This window comes from Elephas maximus, chromosome 19 (assembly GCF_024166365.1).
Source record: "Elephas maximus indicus isolate mEleMax1 chromosome 19, mEleMax1 primary haplotype, whole genome shotgun sequence".
NCBI classification, from domain to species: domain Eukaryota; kingdom Metazoa; phylum Chordata; class Mammalia; order Proboscidea; family Elephantidae; genus Elephas; species Elephas maximus.
Window position 1 is genome coordinate 59,114,264 of NC_064837.1, and position 26,869 is coordinate 59,141,132.

At 41.9% G+C, this 26,869-nt stretch overlaps 1 long non-coding RNA gene across 2 annotated transcripts in view; it reads left to right on the forward strand.

Annotated features, from left to right (window-relative positions):
* LOC126063241 (uncharacterized) overlaps positions 1 to 26,869 on the forward strand; it is a 75,046-nt gene that overhangs the window by 36,661 nt on the left and 11,516 nt on the right. Inside the window, exon 3 of one of the 2 annotated variants that reach the window (XR_007514226.1) lies at positions 2 to 11,402. The exons of the other annotated variant lie outside the window; for it this stretch is intronic. This is a non-coding gene — a long non-coding RNA (uncharacterized LOC126063241). Of the gene's footprint in view, position 1; positions 11,403 to 26,869 lie in introns of those variants that run through there. 2 annotated transcript variants of the gene reach the window in all.

Sequence of the window (26,869 nt, forward strand, 5' to 3'; positions counted from 1 at the left end):
GAACACTCTTTGGACTTGGAATTCCATAGCACTCACTTCTGCTGGATAATGCTTTCTATTTTGGAATCACAATTGAAGGTGTGTTTGAGCCACTTAGCCTACAGATGTTTGTTCGAGGACTTCAGATTAAGACTAAACTAAGAAGATAACAGCAAGTGGTTAGCTTTATGCAGAGCAGATATCTACTGCAGATTGCCCACATCTGGACATTTCCGAACTCATTAGAGAACAAACCAAAAAAAACAAAAAACAAAAACCATTGTCGGAGTAGAACTGCCCCATGGGGTTTCCAAGGAGTGGCTGGTGGATTCCAACAGCTGACCTTTTGGTTAGTAGTTGAGCTCTTAACCACTGTGCCCCCAGGGTTCAGAACTCATATGAGGGTTGTTTTCCCTTTCCTTTGACCTCACACTTACTTATTTCCGCTGCCTAGATCAGGACAGGCCAGCATCACCGAGGAGCAGGCTACAGACCAAATCTACCCTTGCCATAGCCTGTGCAGGATTCATCACTGTGGCCCTAAAACCTTAAGAGGTTTCAGTCACGAAAGTGATTGGTAGTGGTAGTTGTGTTTGCACAAGGTCCCAAAGAGTGGGGTTTTGGTGCCAGTTGGCTGTCTGATCAACTTGAGTAGACTGACCGAGTCAGCACAGCAGACCAGCAGAAGAGGGACAGGCTACTGGACAAGCAAAGGGAGAAGTTTCCTGCTGCAGTGGGTGACCCAGGGAGAGATCAGATTCCTTCAGCCTCATGGTCTACAGTCATGTGTGGGAGAGAATGTCTTGAAGCTTCATCACCCGAGAAGGACGCGAGGCCATCATTCCATGGACTGTGTTGATGTTAAAACATCAGAGGCTTGTAGACCATTGTATTGCGGATCGAGATAATCATCTATACCCTTGTGTTCATAGCTCCTGCACATCAGTCCTTTTATCTAAAGATCCCAACCCACTTCCAAGAAGCTTATGTACCCACAACACCCTGATCATTAAATACATAGTACTGGGTTTGCTGGGTGGGATTCGTTCCAATGATGATCCATTTAATCTGGTGACCAAGATATATGTGTGGAACAAGGGTAGTGGTTTCAGAAACAGCCTTATACAGACATTATCTACGCCTGAAGGAAGACATTTGCTTGTCTCTGGCAAGCTGTAACAAGAAACTAAATCAGGAATGGATTTTTATCTTTGTATTGTTTAATAAACATTTATTGAGTGCTTACTATGGATGAAGTTCTGGGGGATACAAAGATAAATAAAACATGTGCCCAGCCAGCAAAGAACACTCAGTGTGGCTAAGAAAACAGACATATAATCAAATGGTTAAAATGGCATGTGGTGAGGGTTTATAGAAGAATTGCAGCCCAAGACTATTAAGTCTTACGACACATCAGAGAAAACTTTATGGTTTCTGAGGCTGTAGAGATGTGGAAACTGTATCCTGTAAGCTGAGGAGAAGGAACTGAATGTGCAAATGAGTGAATAGAAAGACCATGACCTGTTGAGGGAATTTAAAATAATTAGGTAAGGTCAGGCAACAAGGATATTAAAGGGAGAGTAAGAGAGTGAGAGGGAGAGAGAGATTGACTGTGTGTGCACGTGTGGTTGAGGGTGGCAGGAAGGAAGGTGACTGGAAAGATAAGCAAAAACCCAGTTGCTGTTGAGTTGACTGATTCGTGGTGACCCCATGTGCTTCAGACTAGATCTGTGCCCCGCAGGTTTTGGGTGGCTGATTTTTCAGAAGTAGATCACGAGGTCTTTCTTCTGAGTTGCCTTTGGGTGAACTTGAACTTCAATCTTTCGGTTAGCACGTTTGCACCGCCCAGGGACGGGGCGGATTATACAATAAGCAAGGTAAGCACATGCTTACTTGCGCTTACTTACTAATTTGTAGTTAAAAATTTCACACGAGGTTTCACTACACCACATCAAAGTGAAACTCATGTGAAATTGTTCACTATAGATTAGTAAATAAGCCCATGCTTACCTTGTTTGCTGAGCCATCCACCTCTGTCAGGGATTATAATTTTTTTTTTATTGTGCTTTAAGTGAAAGTTTACAAATCAAGTCAGTCTCTCATACAAAAATTTATATACGCCTTGCTATGTACTCCTAGCTGCTCTCTCCCTAATGTGGCGGCACACTTCTTCTCTCCACCCTGTATTCCCTGTGTCCATTCAGCCAGCATCTGTCCCCCTCTGCCTTCTCATCTTCCCTCCAGACAGGCGCTGCCCATGTAATCTCCTGTGTCTACATGAGCCGAAAAGCTCACTTCTTACCTGTATCATTTTCTATCTTATAGTCCAGTCCAATCCCTGTCTGAAGAGTTGGCTTTGGGAATGGTTCCTGTCCTGGGCCAACAGAAGGTCAGGCGGGAGGTGGTGGTGGGGGTTATACATCTGAAAAGAGGCTTTGATGCTGTAGGAAGGTGCTGTGGGGCTGAAAGACAGATGCCAGCCATACCCAGGAGCAGAGTCTTTGATGCAGTGAAAAAACATGAAATTGTTCACTGCAGATTAGTAAGTAATTAACTAAGCACAAGTAGGCCTGTGCTTACCTTGCTTGTTGGATAATCCACCCCTGCCCAGGGACTCCAGAATGATAATAAGCATAAGATCCTTAATGACCGTATTACAGATTTTGGACTTTATCCATTAAAGAGGTTTTAAGATTGGAAGTGATACTCTCAGATTTGTGATTTATCAGAATTGTGATTTAGAAAGCTCTCTCCAGAAGCGATGTGGAGGATGAATTAGGAAAAGGCTGGAGCTCATGAACTAAGACAGTGAAGATGAGAAAGTGAGATCAAAATGACTTGATTTGGATATCAGCTGAATATAAAAAAAAAACATGAAGTTGGAGAAGGAATCTTAGGCTGACACTTGAGTTTTAGGCGTGGGTGTCTGGGTGGATGATGAGCATACTAACTTGGCTAGGAAACTCGGAAGGAGAAGGAGGGCCAGAGTGGGCTGAAGAGCAAAGATAAGGGATTCACAGTCTTTTGTCTGAAAGCACCATTGACGAAGCCTGTGTCATGGCTTTTTGTCTACTGAACATTTGAACTTCATCAGCAACGTGCTCAGGATCCAGCTCCAGGTCCATGGGTATTCAATTTCCTATGAGTTTTCTCTTGGATACAGTGGTAGCCAGCCTCCATGATGGCCCCTATCTAGCGTAGATGCTTCTAGCCCAGTAAATGGCACAGCTTTTTGTTGTTGTTTCAGGGAGATTGGTTGGTTCTCAGGAGAATATATCTGATCAACAGAAGCTTAATTCCCACCAGAAGGGAGAGCTGATTCTACCGGTTCCCCTTGTCCTTGGAGGCTTAGTGCTTGTAATTGTTTAAAGAAGAGCTAAGGTTAAAGGTTACTATCCTAAAATGAGGGTACGCAAGGGCCGCAAAGTGAGGACAAGTCTTACTGATGATCTCAAAGCATATGAAGAAGCCAGAGAAAATCACCCAATGTAAGACAACCACCTTTGCTCAACAGTTTTATTCCTTCTAAGTCGATTTGTTTTTCTGGAGATGGAGGAACTTCTACCAAATTTAAAAATTAGCATGCAGCTACATTTAACATCAAACTTTTGCCACATAGGGTCATTACAGGGTCTTGGGTGCCTAGAAGACTTCAAACTAAGTATGTGCCTCTGCCTAGCTTCTATGACAAGGAAAGTCTACTGGTGGTGGTGGAGACACTTTAGCTATGGAGCAAAGCTGCCCACAACCTTGGGCCAATAAAAGAGATGAAGTCTTGCTCCTGGGAGAGAGTTAGAGCTTTTATCATTGTAGAGGAAAGAGGCACAACCCTGGAGGAATGGCTTTGGTTTTGGGATTGGTGAAGAACTGAGCAGATTTTCAGGAATATCCTGGTGATCAAGTTGTCTTTCAAGGATTAGGTGACAGAAAGACACTTCTAGAGGACTTGGAGTGGGAGGTGCCCACTGATGCCAATGGCAGAACAGCTGTAGGTAGACTCAGGGTAGCCTTTGGTGGAATGCTTGTGTGCTTTGGAAGGGATGGAAAGAGCCAATTTTAAGTAGAAAAGAGTAATATTTAATCTACTTTCTGCTCCATAATCTCAGGCTTCGCAAACTGCCATGGGATTTGGCTCCTGCTAACTGTTACTTTGCCATAGAAGACCACAAAAACCCAACCACTCTAGCAGAAATCCAGCCGCTGTACACACCTCAGCACAGCAAGGTGGACTGTCAGCAGGGATCACTGCCTACACCCCCCCATACTACAAAGAGAGTATAATTTTATTTAGCATTTCCAAAAGAATATTCCATAGAATACTATTCCAAAGATGCTAATGGGGGTAGTTGTTTTTGCTGGGGCCTTTGAGTCAATACCGACTCATAGTGACCCCATGTGACAGAGTAGAACTGCCCCGTAGGGTTTTCTAGGCTGTAACCTTTACTGGCACATATCATCAGGGCTTTCTCTCGAGGAGCTAGCTGATGGATGGGTTGGAACTACCAACTTTCCAGCCACCAGAGCTCCTTACTAGGGGTGGTGCTGTGGAAAAAAAGTGATCTATGTTCAAGTAAAGTTTGGAAAATATGTGGTTAAATAGAGTTAAGCTGTTTGTTTCCTGCAGGATTTCTCAGGGCTTTTCATCTGCTATCCAGAATTATGCATCTCTAACAGAGAGACTGAGTGTATATTTTAAAGTCAGATTCTAATGTAAAAGTTAGGTGACATTTCTACTTACTTTTGGGGTATACCAGTTACACTGCGCTGTTGCCACAGTTCTTAAAACTGCAGGAACACAAAGCTGGATTAGTGCACTTCTGTATCTGGCATTTGTTTGGTACTTTTAAAAAAGAACCATACAAATGCCATATGCATAAGGAACGAACAAGTTGATGGCGGTAGAGGAGAAGGAGGGCCTGGGTGGCTGAGATTTAGGAAAGTTGCCATGGATTGAAAGTCCAGAGACCATGATTCTAACTCTGAATCCCCAAGTGAACTTTGCAGGGTCACTCAATGTATCTGGTCCTGTTTCCCCATTTGCAAAGCAGAAAATTCAAAAAGCAAAGTCATCTCAAACATTCCTTACAAAATATTATAAGGAGACAAGCCCATGCCATTGAAAATGTTTTCAGCCCTGTGGTCAAGTACATGACCTAATGACAGGGTATGGCCCTGACCACCAGTAGGATTAGTCAAGGGGTTCGAGGAGCAGGGACAGGCAGAGTCTGTTCTCCAAGGACCGTGGGCAGCTGACATCCTGGGGTCAGGGAGCGTCACGCCCTGTTTGCATAAATTCAGGCACGTATGCGGTACCCTTGGTTTTAAATCCCCAAAAGACAACCCTGAAAACTTAAAAAGGAAGAAAAACCTAGAACAATGAGCAGGAGTCTTCTCTTCTGTTGAAAACAGAAAGAAAACAAAATGGTCAGCCAACCTTCAATGAACATGGTATCTTCCTTTTTCTATTAGTAGCCTATGGGATTTTCTATTCATTATCTTTTTGTTGTGTGTTTTGGAGGGAGGAGTGTGTGTCTAAGTTAGCTTGTTGTTGGTTGCAGTGGAGTTGGCTCCGACTAATGATGACCTCATGAATAACAGAATGAAAAGTTGTCTGGTCCTGCACCATTTTCATGATCTTTGGTACTTTTGAGCCCGTGGTTGTATCCATTGTGTCAATCCATCTGATTGAGTCTCCCTCGACTTTACTGTCCCTCCAAATATGAAGTGAATCAAAATCTCAGGCAATATTGTGTGATCCATAGGGTTTCCATCAGCTAATTTTGAGGATTGCCAGGCCTTTCTTCCTAGTCTCTCTTAGTCTGGAAGGCTCACTGAAACCTGTCCACTATGGATGATCCTGCTGGTTTTTGAAATACCGCTGGCATAGCTTGCAGCATCGCAGCGTCACGCAAGCCATCACAGTGTGACAAACGGACAGACGGGTGCTGGATTATTTGCTCTGAGCGTGCTCAATCCTACCAAAGAGATGGAACTCCTCAAAGACAGGTTTAAGAAAGGACGCATTCAAAAAATTAATTTTTCTGTTGCTGGTGATGGCAGGTTTATATCCACTGGGCATGCAGGCAACGTCCTTTGTCCAATTTTTAGCTTATTTTTCCCCCCCATTGCTGAGTCATGGCACTCTCTTGACCTCTGAGGAAAAAAATCCTGAGGCGGGACAAGCAACAAGGAAGCCTGGCTCTTTTGAGTAGAGCAAGGGCACCATCTTGAGTTGTGTATGAGCAATACAAGCTAGAGTCAAACCAAACAACAACAAACCCATTGCCATAGAGCGGATTCAGACTCCTAGCGACCCTGTAGGACAGAGTTCTGCCCCATAGGTTTTCCAAGGCTGTAACTCCTTCAGGGGAGCAGACTGCCTTCTGGTGAGTTCGAACCGCAGACCTTTCGGTTAGCAGCTGAGCACTTAACCGTTGCACCTTAGGTCTATACTCAATCGTGCCAAAAACATTTTCCCTGCTTGGATTATTAAGGTCCCTGGGTGGTGCAAATGGTTTGCATTTGACTACTAACCTAAAAGCTGGAGGTTTAAACCCACCCAGCAGCACCACAGAAGAAAGGCTTGGTGATGTCTGTAAAAAATACAGCCGAGAAAATCTTACGGAGCAGTTCTACTCTGTAACACACGGGGTCACCACGAGTCGAAATCTACCTGACGGTCAGAGATACTTAGATTCTGAGCAGCTCAGAGAGATGAGGCCCATGAGGCTGGTTCCCTTTTGCAACAGAAAGCAGGACAGTGAGCTGTGATTACTTCTATGACATCCTCAATTATTTTTGGTAAGAGATGGCAACTTTAGCTCATGTAAAAAATATGTTTTTTAGCATTTTTTACAGTTTTTTTTTTTCTTTCAGTTTCTGCCAAGTCAGTTTCGACTCATGGTGATCCCATGTGTCGCAGAGCACAGCTGTGTTCCACAGCTTTCAAGGCTGTGATCTTTTGGAAGCAGATCACCAGGCCCTTCTTTCGAGGCACCTCTGGGTGGGTTCGAACCTCCAAACTTTTTGCTTAATAGCTGAGTACCTAACCATTTGTGCCACACAGAGACTCCCTTACAGCATTCACAAGTATTAACTATTCTTGACTTATTTCATTATCATACAGATTCAACTACACTTCTGGTTGTACCTGGTTCCTTACGTTTCTAGGATTCTTCACAACATGGGACCAGGTCCTGATGTGTTTCTGCCAGTCTACAACACATGTCATATGCCTTCCCAGCAAGGCCATTGTAACAAAGACATGGGATATGTTAATAGGATCAGTTCCCAGGGCTGGGGCTTGTGTGTCTGCATCTGTGTGTAGTTCTGCGGCCGGGATTCTTCGTCCTGCAGTATAAGGCAAAGCGTGAAATGCTAGCCAGAGTCTCTTCCCAGGAGCGGCGCCCTCGTTTCCTACAAACTGACGGGTCTTTGGCACTACTGGCAGGACCTGAGAGTAGAACTTTCTGCCTGGGTAGGCATTCCACAGAGTGAAAGAGCTACCTGGATAGCTGTCCCACTGCCCACTGACCCACTCCGCATCCCCCAAAGCCCTCCTGTCTTGGTGGATTTTTACCCGTCATATATTTTTTGAAGGTGGAGGCTGTGGTACCAACACTAGAATCCTTCCTCGGCTGACACTCAGAACCTGCAGAAGACACTGGTGGTCGGTTCCTGATGGGAGGAAAAAAGAGGAAACTGGGTCTCACTGGAAATCTCTGGGCTGATAACAAGGGCAGGAAAACCCCAGAGAATCTGCTAAGGAGGTGGTAGAACCTACAACATCTGTATAGCAGAGGGGACATGTTTATTGGTATGTAACTCTTGTTGTTAAGTGCCATTGAGTCGGTTTCAACTCAGAGACCCTATGTACAATGGAACGAAACACCGCTCAGTCCTGCGCCATCCTCACAATTGTTATTATGCTTGAGCCCATTGTTGCAGCCACTGTGTCAACCCATCTTGTTAAGGGTCTTCCTCTTTTTCGCTGATCCTCTACTTTACCCAGCATAATGTCCTTCTCCAGGGAATGAATCCTCCTGACAGCATGTCCAAAGTACGTGGGACGAAGTCTCGACATCCTTGCTTCCGAGGAGAACTCTGGCTGTATTTCTTCCAAGACAGATTTGTTCATTCTTTCGGCAGTCCATGGTATACTCAATATTCCTCCCCAACACCACAATTCAAAGGCGTCAATTCTTCTTAGGTCTTCCTTATTCATTGTCCAGCTTTCACATGCATATGATGCGACTGAAAACATCATGGCTTGGGTCAGGCACACCTTAGTCTTCAAGGTGACGTCTTTGCTTTTCAACACTTTAAAGAGGTCCTTTGCAGCAGATTCGCCCAATGCAATGCATCTTTTGGTTTCTTTTTTAAAATAATTCTTATTGTGCTTTAAGTGAAAGTTTACAAATCAAGTCTGTCTCTCATACCAGAATTTATATACACCTTGTTAAAAATTTGTATACACCTTGCTATGTACTTCTAATTGCTCTCCCCCAATGAGACAGCCTGCTTATTCCCTCCACTCTCTCTTTTCCTGTCCATTCAGCCAGCTTCTGACCCCCTCTGCCCTCTCATCTCCTCTCCAGACAGGAGATGCCAACATAGTCTCAAGTGTCTACTTGATCCAAGAAGGTCATTTTTCACCAGCATCTTTTTCTATCCCATTGTCCAGTCCAATCCCTGTCTGAAGAGTTGGCTTTGGGACTGGTTCCTGTCTTGGGCTGGCAGAAGGTCTGGATACCATGATCACCGGGGTCCTTCTAGTCTCAGTCAGACCATTAAGTCTGGTCTTTTTATGAGAATTTTGGGTCTACATCCCACTGCTCTCCTGCTTCGTCAGGGGTTCTCTGTTGTGTTCTATGTCAGGGCAGTCATCGGTTGTGGCTGGGCACCATCTTGTTCTTCTGGTTTCAGGATGATGTAGACTGATTTATGTGGCCCTTTCTGTCTCTTGGGCACATAATTACCTTGTGTCCTTGGTGTTCTTTATTCTCCTTTGATCCAGGTGGGTTGAGACCAATTGATGCATCTTAGATGGCCGCTTGCTAGCGTTTAAGACCCCAGACGCCACTTTTCAAAGTGGGATGCAGAATGTTTTCGTAATAGATTTTATTATGCCAATTGACTTAGATGTCCCCTGAAACCATGGTCCCAAACCCCTGCCCCTGCCACGCTGGCCTTCAAAGCATTCAGTTTATTCAGGAAACTTCTTTGCTTTTGGTTTAGTCCAGTTGTGCTGACCTCTCCTGTATTATGTGTTATCTTTCCCTTCACCTAAAGTAGTTCTTATCTACTATCTAATTAGTGAATACCCCTTTCTCTCCCTTCCTCCTCCCTCTTGTAACCATCAAAGAATATTTTCTTTTCTGTTTAAACTACTTCTCGAGTTCTTATAACAGTGGTCTTATACAATATTTGTCCTTTTGCAACTGGCTAATTTCATTCAGCATAATGCCTTCCAGGTTCCTCCATGTTTTGAAATGTTTCACAGATTCCTCACTGTTCTTTATCGATGAGTAGTATTCCATTGTGTGAATATACCATAATTTATTTATCCATTCATCTGTCTTTGGGCACCTTGGTTGCTTCCATCTCTTTGCTATTGTAAACAGTGCTGCAGTGAACATGGGTGTACATGTATCTGTTCGTGTAAAGGCTCTTATTTCTCTAGGATATATTCCAAGGAGTGGGATTGCTAGATCGTATGGCAGTTCTATTTCTAGCTTATTAAGGAAGTGCCAAATCGATTTTTATTCTGCAGTATACTGTTTATGCCATGTATTGGGCTCCTAGCAAGGTCTCTGTTTTTTCTTCCATGATCTTTATCGTTTTAGATTTTATATTTAGGTCTTTGATCCATTTTGAGTTAGTTTGAGTCCTATTTCATTTTTTTGCAGTGGAGATCCAGTTATGCCAACACCAGTTGTTAAAAAGACTATCTTTATCACAATTAACTGACTTTGGGCCTTTGTCAAATATCAACTGCTCATATGTGGATGTATTTATGTCTAGATTCTTTTCCAGTGGTCTATGTATCTGTTGTTGTACCAGTACCAGGCTGTTTTGACTACTGTGGCGGTATAATAGATTCTAAAATCAGGTAAAGTGAGGCCTCCCATTTTGTTCTTCTTTTTCAGTAATCCTTTACTTATCTGGGGCATCTTTCCCTTCCATATGAAATTGGTGATTTGTTTCTCCATCTCGCTAAAGAATGTCGTTGGAATTTGGATTGGAATTGCATTAAATCTGTAGATGGCTTTTGGTAGAATAGACATTTTTATAATGTTAAGTCTTCCTATCCATGAGCAAGGTATGTTTTTCCACTTATGTGGGTCTCTTTTGGTTTCTTTCAGAAGTGTATTGTAGTTTTCTTTGTATAAGTCTTTTACATCTCTGTTAAGATTTATTCCTAAGTATTTTATCTTCTTCGGGGCTACTGTTAATGGTATTGATTTGGTGATTTCCTCTTTGATGTTCTTTTTGTTGGTGTAGAGGAATCCCACTGATTTTTTGTGTGTTTATCTTGTATCCCGATACTCTGCTGAACTCTTCTATTAGTTTCAGTAGTTTTCTTGAGGCTTCCTTAGGGCTTTCTGTGTATAAGATCATGCCATCTGCAAATAGAGATATTTTTACTTCTTCCCTGCCAATCTGGATGCCCTTTATTTCTTTATCTAGCCTAATTGCTGTGACTAGGACCTTTAGCACAATGTTGAATAAGAGTGGTGATAAAGGGTATCCATGTCTGGTTCCCGTTCTCAAGGGAAATGCCTTCAGATTCTCTCCATTTAGGATGATGTTGGCTATTGGTTTTGTATAAATGCCCTCTATTATGTTGAGGAATTTTCCTTCTATTCCTATTTTGCTGAGTTTTTATCATGAATGGGTGTTGAACTTTGTCGAATGCCTTTTCTGCGTCAATTGATAAAAGCATGTCATTCTTGTCTTTTGTTTTATTTATACGATGGATTACATTGTTTTTCTAATGTTGAACCATCCCTGCATACCTGGTATAAATCACACTTGGTCATGGTGAATTATTTTTTTGGTATGTTGTTGAATTCTATTGGCTAGAATTTTGTTGAGGATTTTTGTATCTAAGTTCGTGAGGGATATAGGTCTCTAATTTTGTTTTTTTGTGGTGTCTTTACCTGCTTTTGGTATCAGGGATATGATGGCTTCATGGAATGAGTTTGGGAGTATTCCATCCTTTTCTATGCTCTGAAATACCTTTAGTAGTAGTGGTGTTAACTCTTCTCTGAAAGCTTGTTAGAACTCTGCAATGAAGCCGCCTGGGCCAGGGCTTTTTTTTTGTTGGGAGTTTTTTGATCACTTTTTCAATCTCTTCTTTTGTTATGGGTCCATTTATTTTGTTCTACCTCTGTTTATGTTAGTTTAGGTAGGTAGTGTTTTTCTAGGAATTCATCCATTTCTTCTAGATTTTCAAATTTGTTAGAGTACAATTTTTTCTGGTAATCTGATATGGTTCTTTTAATTTTATTTGGGTCTGTTGTAATATCGCCCATCTCATTTCTTACTTGGGTTATTTGCTTCCTCTTGTGTTTTTCTTTTGTCAGTTTGGCCAATGGTTTATCAATTTTGTTAATTTTTTCAAAGAACCAGCTTATGGTCTTGTTAACTCTTTCAATTGTTTTTCTGTTTCATTTAATTCTGCTCTAATTTTTATTATTTGCTTTCTTCTGGTGCCTGAGGGTTTCTTTTTTGCTCTCTTTCTATTTTGTTCAAGTTTTTTTTTTTTTTAATAGGGATAATTCTTTGATTTTGGCCCTTCTTTTTGGATGTGTGCATTTATTGATGTAAGTTGACCTCAGAGTACTGCTTTCACTGCGTCCCAAAGGTTCTGATAGGAAGTGTTTTCATTCTCACTTGATTCTATGGATTTCTTTATTCCATCCTTAATGTCTTCTATAATCCAGTCTTTTTTGAGCAGGGTATTTTTCAGTTTCCAAGTGTTTGACTTCTTTTTGCTGCTTTTTCTGTTATTGATTTACACTTTTATGGTCTTATGACCAGAGAAGATGCTTTGTAATATTTCAGTGTTTTGGATTCTGCTAAGGCTTGCTTTATGACCTAATGTGTGGTCTATTCTAAAGAATGTTCCATGTGCACTAGAAAAGAAAGTATACTTGGCTGCTGTCAGGTGGAGTGTTCTGTATATGTCTACGAGCTCAAGTTGGTTGATTGTGGCATTTAGATCTTCTGTGTCTTTATTGAGCTCCTTTCTGGATGTCGTGTCCTTCACTGAAAGTGGTGTGTTGAAGTCTCTACTATTACTGTGGAGCTGTCTATCTCACTTTTCAGTACTGATAGAGTTTGTTTTATGTATCTTGCAGCCCTGCCATTGCGTGTATAAATATTTAATATGGTTATATCCTCCTGGTATATTGTCCATTTAATCATTATATAGTGTCCTTCCTTATCCTTTCTGATGGATTTAATTTTAAAGACTATTTTTTTCAGAAATTAATATTGCCACTCCTGCTCTTTTTTGATTGTTTTTTGTTTGATATATTTTTTTCCATCCTTTGAGTTTTAGTTTGTTTGTGTCTCTAAGTCTAAGGTGTGTCTCTTGTAGGCAGCATATAGACGGATCTTGTTCCTTTATCCAGTCTGAAACTCTCTGTCTCTTTATTGGTGCATTTAGTCCATTTACATTCAGCGTAATTATGGATAAGTATGAATTTAGTGCTATAATTTTGATGTCTTTTTTTGTGTGTTGTGGACAGTTTCTTTTTCCCACTTAATTTTTTTTGTGCTGAGTAGTTTATCTTGATATATTGTCTTTTCCTCATATCTGTTATTTTTGATTTTGTTTCTGCTGAGTCTCTATTTTCTTCTTGTATTTTATTTTAATGTGTAGGATAGTTTGTCTCCTTTGTGGTTACCTTAATATTTACAGTATTTTCTAAATTTAAACTTAACTTTTATTTCTTTGTATCGCCTTGTCTTCCTCTCCATATGAAAGATCTATGACTGCATTTCTTAGTCCTTCTTCATTGTTTTAATGTTGTCTTCTTTTACATAATAACATCGCTGTTTCCCTGTTTTGAGTGTTTTTTTAATCTTGAATCATTTTTGTGATTTCCCTGTCTGGGTTGACATCTGATTGCTCTGTCCAGTGTTCTAGTCTTGAGTTGATACCTGATATTGTTGATTTTCTAACCAAAGAACTCCCTTTAGTATTTCCTGTAGTTTTGGTTTGGTTTTTATGAATTCCCTAAACTTTTGTTTATCTGGAAATGTCCTAATTTCACCTTCAGATTTGAGAGACAGTTTTGCTGGATATACGATTCTTGGCTGGCAATTTTTTTCCATCAATGTTTTATATAAATCATCCCATTGCCTTTTGCCTGCACGGTTTCTGCCTAGTAGTTCAAGCTTATTCTTATTGACTCTCCCTTGTAGGTGACTTTTCATTTATCCCCAGATGCTCTTAAAATTCTTGCTTTGTCTTTGCTTTTGGCAAGTTTGATTATAATATGTCTTGGTGACTTTCTTTTAAAATCTACCTTATGTGGAGTTCGATGGGCATCTTGGATAGATATCTTCTCATCTTTCACGATATCAGGGAAGTTTTCTGCCAACAAATCTTCAACAATTCTCTCTGTATTTTCTGTTATCCCTCCCTGTTCATGTACTCCAATCACTTGTAGGTTATTTCTCTGGATACAGTCCCCCAGGAGTCTTAAGGTTTCTTCAATTTTTAAAATTCTTTTAACTGATTTTTCTTCAAATATATTGGTGCCAAGTGCTTTATCTTCAAGTTCACAAATTCTGCCTTCCGCTTGCTCAATTCTGCTCCTTTGACTTTCTATTAAGTTGTCTAATTCTGTAATTTTATTGTTAATCTTCTGAATTTCTGATTGCTGTCTATAGATTTTTCCAGCTTATTAAATTTTTCATTATGTTCCTGAATAACCTTTTTAATTTCTTCAACTGCTTTATCTGTGTGTTCCTTGGCTTGTTCTGTATATTGCCTGATTTCCTTCCTGATGTCTTGAAGGGTTCTGTATATTAGTCTTTTGTATTCTGCCTCTGGTGATTCTAGGAAGGCACTTTCATCTAGAAGATCCCTTGATTCTTTATTTTGAGAGCTTGTTGAGGCGATCATGGTCTGTTTCTTTACGTAACTTGATATTGACTATTGTCTCTGAGCCATCTATAAGTTATTGTATTCATTTATTTTATGTTTGTTTAGTGTATTGTAGCCTCTTACTTTGTTTTGTTTTGATGTGCCCAAATGGGTTGCTTGAGTGAGCTAGCTTGATTATTTTCGCCTTTGAAGCTCTGATGTCCCCAGATGGCTAGAGCTGTTATCAGGTGTATCAGTCGAGGAGTCCATTCCCTTTTCTTCTATGAGTTCAGCTCAGGTGTCCAGGTAGCTGATCATCAAGTGTGTGGTACAGACTTTGTCCTACCATCTTAGAGGGGCAGGGGTGATTGGTATAGGTACCGTAATCTGGTTGCAGCAGGGGGTCATACTCTGAACAAGGCAGGGTGCTGAGAATCATCCCCGAAGTGTCTCTGAGGAAAGTGTGTCCCTCTTCCCTAGAGCATACATGTGGGTGGTTTCTGCAGACAGACCATGGGCATGCAATGTTTTTGGTTGTAAGGATGGGAGGTACCAGTTATGCTTGGACCCCTGTCATGAGTGGCTGGGTGACCTGAGTGGAGCCACCAGTCCTTATGCCCCTGATGTGGGTAGGTGAGGACCCTGTTTAATAGGCAAAATGGTGTCAAACATCAAACACCCACCTCTCCGCCACACAGCTGAAACAGTTGTAGTCTGCCAACAAGGGCCTATTCTCCTGAAATAGGCCCACACAGGTCCATGCAGGGGGGAAAGGTACTCAAAGTCCATGGACTGTTTATGCGTAGGCAGGAGCCGCTTCTGTCCTGAGCTCCCCCAGTTAGTGGGGCTGGCAAATTATCTTTTCCCCTAATTGAGAGTCTATTCCTTGTCTAAGGCTGGGAGGATGGCTCTAGGTTCTCAACAGGGCCTATCTCAGGCCCAGGGAAATCAACAGCTGCTGAAGCCAGCTTGGGGGCTGGGGGCGTGGTAAAATATACGCAAGTACTTAGCTTTTGCCAAGAGCACCATTCTTCTCTGGTTCCGGAGGTGTGAGTAGGCTGTGTGGCTGGCTGCTTCTCCCTGAGGAAACTGCGGCCAAACGCTAGTATCAGCCCACCTCAGCCGCTCCTGGAATGGTGCCTGAGGGCTCCCAGTGATTCAGGTCCGGTAACTCTTCTCCGCTTCTGAACCATCTCTTCCTCCCCCTGCCACTCAGTTTGTTTTCTAACTTTGCCTTTGATGTTCAGGGCTCCTAGCTTGTCATAAATATGCTCATTTCACTTGTTTTTTTAAGTCTTTATTGTAAGAGGGCTCCCTGGAAGCATCTGTCTATTCCACCATCTTGGCCCTGCCTCCATCTTTTGATTTCTTGACTGCTGCTTCCATGGGTGTTGATTGTGGATCCAAGTAAAATGAAATCCTTGACATCGTCAATCTTTTCTCCTTTTATCATGATGTTGCTTATTGGTCTAGTTGTGAGGACTTTTGTTTTCTTTATGTTGAGATGTAATCTATACTGAAGGCTGTGGTCTTTGATCTTCATCAGCAAGTGCTTCAAGTCCTCTTCACTTTCAGCAAGCAAGGTTGTGCCATCTGCATATCTCAGGTTATTAATGAGTCTTCCCCTAATCTTGATGCCCCGCTCTTCTTCATATAGTCCAGCTTCTCAGATTATTTGCTCAGCATACAGATTGAATAGGCACGGTGAAAGGATAAAACCCTGACACACACTTTTCCAGACTTTAATCCACACAGTGTCCCCTTGTTCTGTCCAAACAATTGCCTCTTGATCTATGTACATGTTCCTTATGACCACAGTTAAGTGTTCTGGAATTCCCATTCTTTGCAATGTTATCCATAATTTGTTATGATCCACACAGTCGAGTGCCTTTGCATAGTCAGTAAAACACAGGTAAACATCCTTCTGGTATTCTCTGCTTTCAGCCAGGATCCATCTGACATCAGCAATGGTATCCCTGGTTCCACATCCTCTTCTGAATCCAGCCTGAATTTCTGGCAGTTCCTGTTGATATATTGCTGCAATTGCTTTTGAATGATCTTCAGCAAAATTTTGCCTGTGTGTGATATTAATCATATTGTTCAATAATTTCCACATTTGGTTGAATCACCTTTCTTGGGAATAGGCATAAGCATGGATCTCTTCCAGTCATTAGGGACTAGAATAATGAAATGAGATTAATTTAACCTAGTATTTTTTTGGACGATGGTTTTTTTTTTTAAAAAAATTTTGTTGTGCTTTTGGTGAAAGTTTACTGTACAAATTAGTTTTTCATTCAAAAATCTATACACAAATAGTTTTGTGACATTGGTTGCAATCTCCACGACGTCTCAGCACTGTCCCCCTTTCCCTTCACACCCCAGGTTCCCCATGTCCATTCGCCCAAGTTTCCTGTCCCTTTCTGCCTTCTTGTCTTTGATTTAGGGAAGGCGTTGCCCATTTGGTGTCATATACTAGATTGAGCTATGAAGCGTGTTCCTCACATGTATTATTGTTTGTTTCATAGGCCTGCCTAATCTCTGGCTAAACGGTGAATTTCGGAAGTAACTTCAGTTCTGAGGTAAAAGGGAGTCTGGGGGCCATAGTCTTGAGGCTTCCTCCAGCCTCTCTCAGACCAGTAAATCTTGTCTTTTTTTGTGAATTTGAATTTTGTTCTACATTTTTCTCCTGCTCTGTCCAGGACCCTCTATTGTGATCCCTATCAGAATAGTTGGTGGTGGTAGCCAGGCACCATCTAATTCTTTGGGCTCAGGCTGGTGGAGGTGGTGGTACTTGTGGTCCATGAGAACTTTGGATTATCTTTCCCTTGTGTCTTTGGTTTTCTTACATTCTCCTTTGCTCCAGATGAGATGTATCATAGATGGCTGCTTGAAAGCTTTTAAGACGGCAGATATTACTCACCAAAGTAGGATGTAGAACATTTTCTTTATAAACTCCATTATGCCAATTAGCCTAGACGTCCCTCAAGACCATGGTCCCCAGCCCTTAGCCCCAGTACTTCAGTCCCTCAAGGTGTTTGGATTTGTCTAAGGAGCTTTTATGACTTTGCCTTGGTCAAGTGGTGCTGACTTCCCCTACTTTGTATACTGTTTTTCCCTCCACCAAAGTTAACACTTCCTTCATATCTAGTTAGTGATTTCTCCTCCCTTGCCCTCCCTTGTAACCATCAAGGATTGTTTCTTTCTGTGTGTAAACCTTTTCTTGAGCTGTTATCGTAGTGGTCTCATACAGTACTTGTTCTTTTGTGATTGAGTACTTCACTCAGCATAATGCCCTCCAGATGTTATGAGATGTTTTGTGGATTCATCATTGTTCTTTATTGTTGCGTAGTATTCCATTGTGCGTAGGTATCATAATTTGTTAATGGGCACTTAGGTCGTTTCTATCTTTTTGCTATTGTGAATAATGCTGCGATGAACCTCCGTGTGCATCTGTCTCTTCGTGTGATGGCTCTTACGTCTCTAGGGTATATTCCTAAGAGTAGGATTGCTGGATCATATGGCATTGTATTATTTTCTGATATGATGCTAAATTATATTGGCTAGAATTTTGTTGAGAATTTTTCCATCTATATTCATGAGAGATATTGGCTTGTAGTTTTCTCTCTCTCTCTGTGTGTGTGTGTGGTGTCTTTGTCTGGCTTTGGTATTACGGTTATACTGGCTTCATAGAATGAATTCAGGAGTACTCCTTCTTTTTCTATGCTCTGAAATAGTTTGAATAATACTGGTATGAGCTCTTCTCTGAATGTTTGGTTGATTTCTCCAGTGAAGCCATCCAGACCAGGGCTTTTTTTTTTGTTAGGAGTTTTTTAAATTACCTCTTCAATCTCTTCTCTTGTTATAGGCCTGTTCAGATTTTCTATCTCAGTTTGTGTTAGTTTACGTAGGTAGTGTTTCTAGAAATTTGCCCATTTCCTCTAGGTTCTCAAATTTGTTTGAGTACAGTTTTTTATACTATTCTGATTCTTTTTTTTTTTTTTTTAGTTGGTTCTGTTGTAAAACTTGATTTTTTTTAAGGAGCTAGAATATACAACAACTGTCACATAATGCTTCACATCAGGAGACATATTGCTTCTTATTTTCCACATAGGGCATAGAAGGAAAGCCCAAAGCACCCAGGTGCCTCCTTTCCCATTAGCTGTGTGGTGTTAGGGTATAACCTGATAGGACGGACACAGCCTCTGCCCTAATACCATTGGACCCTCATGAATTCAGGTCCATACACTCCTTACACTTTTAGGGAACAGTGTTGGAGCAATGGTTTCCACAAAAACAAACAACTTTTTAAAATTTTCCTTGGAATGACCTCTCTTTTTATATTTGAGCATTTATAGCAGTGTGCAGAAGTTTCTGCCAACAAGATTGTCCCTGGCTGTATTAACCTCAAAGGGAAAGAAGAAAAGAAAGGATGATCCATAGTAACTGATTGGCTCAAAAATCAACACAATCACCTCTGAGTACTGTGCTTCTTTAAAAAAAAAATCATCTATATGAGACCAAACAGTCAATATTTACCCTAAAGCAAAGATGAGAACGTTGGTGGGGGCAGAGAAGCTAGATTAATGGAAATAGAACAACCAGAAAGGAAATAATGAGAATGTTAGCACAATGTGAAAACCCCGGTGGCGTAGTGGCTAAGTGCTACGGCTGCTAACAAAAGGGTCAGCAGTTTGAATCTGCCAGGTGCTCCTTGGAGACTCTATGGGGCAGGTCTACTCTGTCTATAGGGTCGCTATGAGTCGGAATTGACTCCACAGCACTGGGTTTGGTTCTGGTTTGGTAGCACGATGTGGAAAATGTGCACAGAGTCACTAATATTATGTATAGAAATTGCTAAATGGGAACCTAATTTGCTGTGTAAACTTTCACCAAAAACACAATAAAATATTAAAAAAAAAGAAAAAGTTCTGTGCTTGAGTGTTTGCCTACAAAACGCTGTAGAGGGCAGTATTTCCTCTCACCTAAAGTAATTTCAGGATTCCAAACACAACAGCAAGGCAAAGTAGCAGCTTCCAAGGAGGGCAGAAATTAAGAGAACCTCCTGGGTTCCGTTTTGACCACAAATGCCTGAGGGAAAGGAAACAATTGCTAGAACATGTTCCTTTGCCTTCCTGGGCGCTGGGTTGAGGGTTGCACATTAAGAAAGATTGAGACAGAATGAAAGCAGGGAGAGTGAGAAAAGATAGAAATCTGTAAACGGTGGGAGGATTTTCACAATGAGAGGTGAGAAGATCCAAATTCTCATAAACTCAGGCAACTGCCAAGTTTCTGACTCAGGCAAAGAATATCCTGTTTCACTCCTGGGCAGGAGTTCTCTTACCCTCTGTAGGAGGCCTGCCCCAAGCTCGATGCCAACAAGGGATTAAGATTGTAAGGCTGAAGAATAATACCTTGAAAATAATACCTTGTTGAAAAAGAAGGCTACTTGGTCCCAGTAGTTGTTGCTGTTAGCTGCCATTGAGTTGGTTCTGGATTCATGGCAACCCTATGCACAAGGAACAAAACACTGCCAGGTCCTGCGCCACTCCCATCATCATTTGCAGATCAGACCGTTGTGATCCACAGGGTTTTCATTGGCTGATTTTCAGAAGTAGGTCACCAGGCCTTTCTTCCTAGTCCACCTTAGTCTGGAAACCAAACCAAAACCAAACCTATTGCTGTTGAATCGATTCTAACTCATAGAGGCCCTATAGGGCAGAGTAGAAGTGTTACATAGGGTTTATGAGGATTGGCTGGTGGATATGAACTGCCGACCTTTTGGTTAGCTGCCAAGCTCTTAACCACTGTGCTCTGCTGAAACCTGTTCAGCATCACAGCAACACACAAGCCTCCACTGACAAGCCTTACTGAGTTACAGATGACAATGACTTCCTCATAGGGAGCCCAAGATAAGATCTTTGGATTTTCCATCTTGGACCTTCTATTTTTCCCACTCAGATTTCTTGCATGGTAGTAGCAATTTGTGATCAGAAATCACCTGATCCTTTGGCAAGGGTGGGCAGAAATGACTATGGACCCCTCCTTAGTTGTCCATAAACTTTTCCACAACAGAGTGAAAAAGGATTGGAGGAATCAGGACCAGCATCTGTGCGTGGAAGTAAAAATTCTGTTCATGACAGTATGTAATACTGGGGGAGCCAGCACAACTTGTCCAAGGCAAGGTCATGGAAGCTCCATAGACACATCCAAACTCCCTGAAGGACCAAATTACTAGGGTGAAGGCTGTGGGTAGCATGGTCTTGGGGAACATCTAGCTCAACTTGCATAACATACTTTATAAAGAAAATGTTCTACATTCTACTTTGGTGGGTAGTTCCTGGGGTCTTAAAAGCTCGTGAGCAGTCATCTAAGATACTCCACTGGTCTCACCCCATCTGAGCAAGGGGGAATGAAGAAAACCAAAGCCACAAGGGAAAGATTAGTCCAAAGAACTAATGGACCACAACTGCCACAGCCTCCACCAGACTGAGTCCAGCACAACTAGATGGTGCCTGGCTACCACCACTGACTGCTCTGACGGGGATCACAATAGGGGGTCCTGGGCACAGCTGGAGGAAAATATAAAACAAAATTCTAACTCCCCCCACTCTGCCCCCCCCCCCCCCCCCCAAATAAGACCAGACTTACTGGTCTGACAGAAACTGGAAAAACTCTAAGAATATGGCCCCTGGACACCCTTTTAACTCAGTACTGAGGTCACTCCTGAGTTTCACCCTTCAGCCAAAGATTTGATAGGCACATAAAACAAAATGAGACTAAATGGCTACACATGCCCAGGGGCAAGGACAAGAAGACAGGAGGGGAGAGGAAAGCTGGCAACGGGGAACCCAAGGTCGAGAAGTGGAGAGTGTTCACATGTCATGGGGTTGGCAGCCAATGTCACAAAACAATATGTGTATTAATTCTTTAATGAGAAACTAGTTTGTTCTGTAAACCTTCATCCGAAGTACAATTAAAAAAAAAAGAGAAATTCTGTTCATGAAATCAAAAGTGCAGCTCTTTTCTGACCCCGACTGAAAGGAGCACTTGCCAGTCAGAACTATTCCTTGTAGGTGACATTTCAGATTGCGCCCCTTGGTAGAAAGGAGACAGGCTATCCGCTCCCAGCATTGCGTGTGAAATCTCAGGAGTCATTGATGGCTTTCAGCGCAATGTTATTGTTGTTAGGTACCATGGAGTCGATTTTGACTCATAGTGACCCTACAGGACAGAGTAAAACTGCCCATAGGGTTTTCTAGGCTATAATCTTTATGAAAGCAAATGATCAGGTCTTCCTCCCATTGAGGAAGGAATCTACCTTACTGGGTGGGCCCAAACTATCAATCTTTTGGTTAGCAGCTGAGTTCCTAACCATTGTGCTACCAAACCCATTGCCCAAAGTGTTTGGGCAAAACCCTTCCTCAAAGGGTTTCCAAGGCTGTCATCTTTACAGAAGCAGGGGGCCACATCTTTCTCCCACTGAGCAATAGTGAATATCATTAAACCTAAACAAGAGGAGGTTCCAAGACATGGCACTTAATCCCCTTGTGCTTGAATTAGCAAAATAAAGGGGAAGCAAATCCTTGCAGAGGAAGTCTGTATGGGAGATGAAGGTAAAGTGGAAGGGAAAGTGTGGTCTGTTCGTTATGAACTACTCTTAAGAAAAAAAAAAAAGAGGAAAAGCAAATTGAGTTTCTCCAGGGAAATTTGCTCAATCTTAACAGATTTCAGCCAGAGCAACCCACTGGCAAATTTCCAGAAGGTTATCATGGTGCACACTGTTCCCCTCCAAGCGGGAAACACAGTGTCCTATGAAAATAACCCAGAAATGAAAAGTGGTTATACCTCGTATGGGAAACATATGAAGAGGTTCCTTCCAAGTTTAAAATTCTAGGAAAAGCACCAAAAAGGAGAACTTGATGGATTTGTTTTTTTCTGTTCGTGAGTCATACAAGTTACAGCTTTATCAACCCTTAAGGCTGGAGAGGAGGAGGGGGGCTTTTACCAGCTACTCCAGTCCATGCTCAGTCTCCTTTTACAGAGAGAAACTGAAATCCAATCCTTTTTAAGAGAGTGACATAAAGAGCAAGATTTCTGTAAGGTTCAGCAGAGTCAGAATGTTACAATATTCACTTTAGAATCCAGCTTTCCAAATACAGATGGGCTGATTCACTTCATAAATGATTTATTGACTTATGGGGGAGCCGATGATTTCCTGTTGGCATAACTACAAGCTGTGCTGTTGTTTCCTGGAATTCACATTGTTGTTACGGCAGAGGCTTAGCGGAATGATATAGATGGGTCCTCAGCCACTCCAGGACCACTTGGTTCAGTCTCTCTTCTCTGCTCTCACGTCATTGGGTTGTTTGCAGTTACCTAGCAATGATGCCTTGGTCCCTGTGTTGAGGCCCATCTCTCCTGGTTCTAGGAAATCATCATCATCAACAGCAAACACCTCCCATGCCTGCTTGTTTTATGAGCAGCCCACACTGGTTCAACCTCATGGTGACCCCATGTGTGTCAGAGTAGAACTATGCACTATAGGGTTTCCAACAGCGGATTTTTGGGAAGCAGATCACCAGGTTTTCTTCACAGGTGCCTCTGGATGGGCTTGGACCTCCCACTTTCTGGTTAGCGGCCAAGTGGGTTAACCTTTTGCACCACCTAGGGACTCTCTTTTACGAGCAAAATTTCCTATGACATGTTTCTTAGAGCACAGCATCCTTCAGGTCTTGTTAGATGTTCCTCTACATCCATATTCCTTGGCTAATGAAGTTGGAAAATTTTATGTTAAGCAAATTTAAACTGTTAAAAAATTTCTTTTCCTTTAAGTTTCTCAAAGCCTTCATAAGCTTGTGTGCACTGTGAATCTCTTAGAAGGCAGATATAACACAGGATATTTCTCCAACTTTTTTGGTTACAGACTGTTTTTGTCAAGCATCTTGAGACACCAGTGTTCCAAGCAACAGATTTTGGAAAATGATGTATTAATTCAACTTTTGCCATATGTCTTAGGCTGGGTTCTCTAGAGAAGCAAAACCAGTAAAGCATAAATATATATATATAGAGAGAGAGAGAGAGAGAGATTTATATCAAGGAAATGCCTCACACAGTTGTAGAGGCTGTAACGTCCCAAGTCCATGGGCCAGGATAGAGGCTTCTCCTGGTTCACACAGCTGTGGGGGCTGGCAAACCCAAGATCAGTAGATCAGAGAGCAGGGCTTTTGCTCACAAGCTCGGAAGATCGATGAATCTCAAGATCAGCAGGCAAGACTGTAAGTAAGCTGCTAGCTCAAGTTCCAAGAACTGGAGGTCAGATGAACAGGAGCCAGCTGCAGGATCCAGAATGAGCGAAAGCCCCTGTGCCCTGCCAGAACATCCACCCATACTTGATGTAGGCCACATGCCCCAGGAAACTCCCCTTCAATTGATTGGCTACTCACAGCAGATCCCATCATGGGGGTGATCACGTATCAAATCTCAACAGGGAAGTGACCACAATATCATATGACTGCCAAAACACTGAGAATCATGGCGCAGCCAAGTTGGCACACAGCCTTAACCATCACACCATAAGACCAGTTCTCCTGGAAGCTACCTGTCGCTGGAAAAAAACAAAACAAAACAAAACTAAGTGTCATGGATTGAATTGTGTCCCCCCAAAATACCTGTCAACTTGGCTAGGTCATGATTCCCTTGTATGATTGTGTGGTTGTCTACCATTTTATCATTGGATGTGATTTTCCTGTGTGTTGTAAATCCTATCACTATGATGTAATAAGATGGATTAGTGGCAGTTACAATGATGAGTTCTACAAGATTAGGTAGTGTCTTAAGCCAATCTCTTTTGAGATATAAAAGATAGAAATGAGCGGAGAGACATGGGAAACTCATACCACCAAGAAAGCAGCCTGGGAGCAGAGTGTGTCCTTTGGACCTGAGATTCCTGCGCTGGGATGCTCCCAGACCAAGGGAAGAATGATGACAAGGACCTTCCTCCAGAGATGACAGAGAGAGAAAGCCTTCCCCTGGAGATGGTGCCCTGAATTCGGACTTACAGCCTTCTAGTGAGAGAATAAACTTCTCTTTGTTAAAGCCATCCACTTGTGATATTTCTGTTATAGCAGCACTAGATAACCAAGACACTAAGGTTTTAATACAAAATTGTATTAAGCAATAATTACTTATGGCCTCAGGATCCACCTCATGACAAATCAGGTATACCTTTAGGTCTATGTGTGGATATACCTTTATATCCTGTTCCTTTTAAAACCATCTATATTGATACATTTCATAGAGAATAACAGATTCATACTCCTATTTTCATGTTATTTTAAACAATATTTATATTTTTCTCAAAAAAGCATAGCTGGCTTTGGAAATGTGTGTTTTGCACCACTCTCTGTGCCCAGACTTTGTCACCAGAGTAGTGGTGTTTTCGGTTTTCTGGAAAGCACCACTTCAGCAGTGTCAGCTGAAAGTGGACATTACAATTCTGACCTATTTCAGATTCAGAAAGTGCTGTTGAATTTTGTTCTGGTAAAAGCTGCTGGTCCCAGGAGGGAATGAATTCTGTTCAAGCTCCCCTCTCCTCTCCACTCTTCCATCAAAGGGATATATTGCCCAGAAGTTTTGGGGGGCATCCTGGGGCTGCAGAGCTGGGCCAAGGCAATTGATTCAACATACCCAGGGACTGGAACTCTTCACAAGGTGTTGCGAGATCAGTTCCTTGGGCTTGCCTCCTTAATTTTGTTGCTATATTTTTTTCTCAATTATTTTTTTATTTTGGTGGTTTGTGTTTTCAGTGCTGGAATACGTACTTACTAATTGAGTGTGTTTAAAATTTTGCTCAGTAATATGGATTTTGAGAAATATGTTCTGGCAATGAGGCGAGTGGCATGTTGAAGCCACCGATCCGTGGTTGACAGTATGCCACCGAGACCTAGGTAGACAACTTATTGCTGGTGCCTTTCCTTTTTTTTTTTTTTTTTCCATTAGGTTACATGGGGGAACCTCTGGTTTTCCAAATATGACACAGTAAAACCAAAACAAGCCCATCAGGGCTCCCTAACTATCACACAGGAAAGCCAGAATTATGCTTACAGGCCTTATCTCACAGAAATAAAGGTGTGGGGGGAGCAAAAGCTTACAAAACTAACATACCCAGGAAACATCACCTAATAAAACGCTCAACCTGAGTGTCGTGCTTTTCCAAAGCGACCCACCTTGACGTTAAATGCCGTAGAACCAGAATAATGCCTTACCTCTGAGGTACAGAGCTGTAAAAAGTGGCTGGCATACTGTTTATGCCAAATGGTAACAAAAGGGTTAAGGTTTGTTGTGGGTTGAATTGTGTCCCCCCAAAATATGTGTTGTAAATCCTATCCCATACCTCTGGTTATAATCTCATTTAGGAATGGGTTTTCTTTGTTATGTTAAGAGGCCATATCATGTAGGGTGTGTTTTAAGCCAATCACCTTTGAGATATTAAAAGAGCAGATTAGGCACAGAGTAAGAAGCAGAGATGGGAGAAGATAGATCCCCCCAGGCCACATGAAGATCACCAAGAAGTCAAGGAATAGAAAACGGAGAGACAAGGACCTTCCCCCAGAGCCAACAGAGACAGAAAGATTTAGCCTAGAGCCATACCCTGAATTTAGACTTCTAGCCTCCTAACTGTGAGAACTTAAATATCTGTTCGTTAAAGCCACCCATTTGTGGTATTTCTGTTATAGCAGCACTAGATAACTAAGACAAAGTTCTAGTCTTCCATGAAGTACAAGCACTAGGTAGCTGTGGGATGCCGCCCTCCCGGGTAAGCCTGTCTTCTTTCTCCTTCATTCTGCTCCGGAAAGTCCTGGGGCTGCAGAGCTGGACTTTTGAGTTCCAATCTGGATTTTTAATCTGGATTTTTGAGCTCCAAGAAGAAACTTTGTTATCTGTGTGGCTCTTCTATCCTGGGCTTATCTTTCCTTGTTCTTTTCTCCTCAGCAGATACTGGATTAGATTAAGATGTGGGTCTAGGGAGAACAGGTTAAGAGGTTGCTCGATCTTTTGTTTAGTGGCTTAGGGCAGAAGCTCAAAAGGAGTCTTGGTGGTGTCTATGTAGAAAGGGTTCAACACAAGGACTCGGGGGCCAAAGCTGTGGTAGCAAACAAAAGGGTTTTTCTAGAATGACCTCTTTGGTCATAATAAATAGACTGAGGATTCCCAATCCTAGTTCTTTCTCTCACTCAGTCTCTCTATCAGAGATACAAAAATAATTTTGAGTAAGTTCAGGCAACTAAAAACAAATGACTTATACATCTGTTGGAAGCTAAGAGCATTTTAGAAAGGTCCCAATTCCCCTTCCCAGGGATTGAACCTACATCAGGGCATTAAAAAAAAAAAAAAAAAAGAGTAATTAATTGCTCTTTAGCAGGAACATGTCCTTCTAAATAAATAAACACTGAACTCTTGAAACTGTCCCATGGTTTGACTTTGAAAACAACTCAAGCTCTCACCTCCTGGGAGGCCTGGATGAGATTCTGGGGAGGCAGATGTTTCTTGCCTGGCTTCCCTGGTGGCGCAGGCTCCGTGGCACACTAAAGACAAGCAAGGAGCTGCCACTTTGGTTTCCGGATTTGACCAGAAGATGGCACAATCTGAAAACCTATTTCTTCATTTCACTAGTAACACGGGGTTTCTGTTTTCTCACATAGAGATCAAAGATCCAAAGTAGAACTGGTTAAAGTCCATATATTGTAAAAGACCTTGATTCACATCCCGAAGACTTTTGCAGTCCTT